The 1,505-nt window shown below is 36.1% G+C and overlaps 1 protein-coding gene across 2 annotated transcripts in view; it reads left to right on the forward strand.

Moving 5' to 3' along the window:
- Positions 1 to 344: 344 nt before the first annotated feature.
- Positions 345 to 1,505, forward strand: part of LOC111435950 (ABC transporter D family member 1) — a 22,445-nt gene continuing 21,284 nt past the window's right edge. For both annotated transcript variants that reach the window (XM_023073581.1, XM_023073582.1), the window contains exon 1: positions 345 to 670. The gene's annotated coding sequence lies outside the window, so the exon portion shown is untranslated. The remainder of the gene's footprint in view (positions 671 to 1,505) is intronic.

The following is a 1,505-nucleotide window of genomic DNA, read 5'->3' on the forward strand; positions in this document are numbered from 1 at the left end:
TAAAAAAAAAAAAAAAAAAAAAAACCCAGTCAAATTACAGAAAAGTACGGGTCCCAAAGGGTGAGAAAAGGGGTATTTTAGTAAAAACAACATCCAACACGCGCTCGATTTAATGAAATCTTTATTTATTTATTTATAACGACGACATCATAATTAATTTGGAAAATTATTTACCCGGACGAATTTTTATCCACAAGCCACGTTAAATAAAATTTTTAGCGTAAAAAAAAAAGAAAAGAGTCTAGATATTATTAATTTAAAATTGGATTTACAATTATCTCTCAACTAACTCCTCAATATATATATATATATATATATATTGATTTATTTATTTTTTCTTTTTGGTTGCGAGAATTTACTCGTGTGCGGAAGAAGAGCAATTTTAATGCGGGTGGGGGTGTTTCTCTGAAGAGGGACTTGGAGGAAACCGAACTGGTTGAAGCCATTACGGCAAGGGGTTTTAGAATTGTAGGAAGCCGTAGTTTTGAGGCAAAAAATGGTAGGGAGTTCTCTAGGATGAAATAGGGATGGCGATGGAACAATCGAATGGTGATGCAGAAGCTAATAGGTGCCAGAACAAGCAGCTAAGGTCAGGATTAGGACGGATTGCTCCATATTTGGGAAAGAAATCGCCTACCGCTGACTCGCTTTGAGACTTGTCGACTACTTGGTATGGTTAGCTACAGTTTCCTACGATTTGAAGCTTTATATTTATATATATGTGCGTGTATTTCTTGGATATTATACTCGGAGGTCATCGGAGATGGCCGTAGGATGGAATGAAGGAATTCCTTTGGTTCGAGGATTTTTCTTTTTGTTCTTCTTTTAGATGCAGAGAGGGCTGACATACATAGAGAGTTTGAGTTCCTCGTAACTAAAACTAGTGGTTTTTTTTTTTTAACCGAAGGTACAACAATTGAATCTCATACATGAATGAAAATTTGAATTTAGATAATGGGAGACCTACTTAGTTGTAAGCGTTTCGGGGTGTAATTTTGGTTTTACCTTATTCGTGCGTATCATTTAATTTCAAACATGTTTGTATATTCTTGAGGATTTGAGTACCACTCTATCCATGAGGTATATTCATATCGTGAATTGAATGGTTGGAGTTAAGACTATGAATTTAGAATTTTCCTTCTTGTTAGCAAGCTAATCTCCAGCTTATGATGTCATGGGAAATTTTAGATTGTATTGCGGTGGACAGTTGAAATTGCATTTCTTATTGCTTTGTTCTCATCTTGAGAAGTTTTTAGTCTGTGTGTTGAGCTGATTAGTTAAAAGGAAGGCCTAATCCAACATGTGAATCAGTCAAATACACACTGATATGATGACTACACTAGCATTTATAGTAGTGAAACGTATTCTCAATGGCCAGTCCTTTACAATATTTAGTCTGTCTGTTCTAGTCTTTAGGGTTTTTGATTAATTATAAAAAATACAATTGTAGTGTACCATACCATGCTCCTCGGCCATCTCGCACCCCCCCCCCCCCCCCCCCCCCC

This window comes from Cucurbita moschata, unplaced genomic scaffold, assembly GCF_002738365.1.
Source record: "Cucurbita moschata cultivar Rifu unplaced genomic scaffold, Cmos_1.0 Cmo_Scf00051, whole genome shotgun sequence".
NCBI lineage: Eukaryota > Viridiplantae > Streptophyta > Magnoliopsida > Cucurbitales > Cucurbitaceae > Cucurbita > Cucurbita moschata.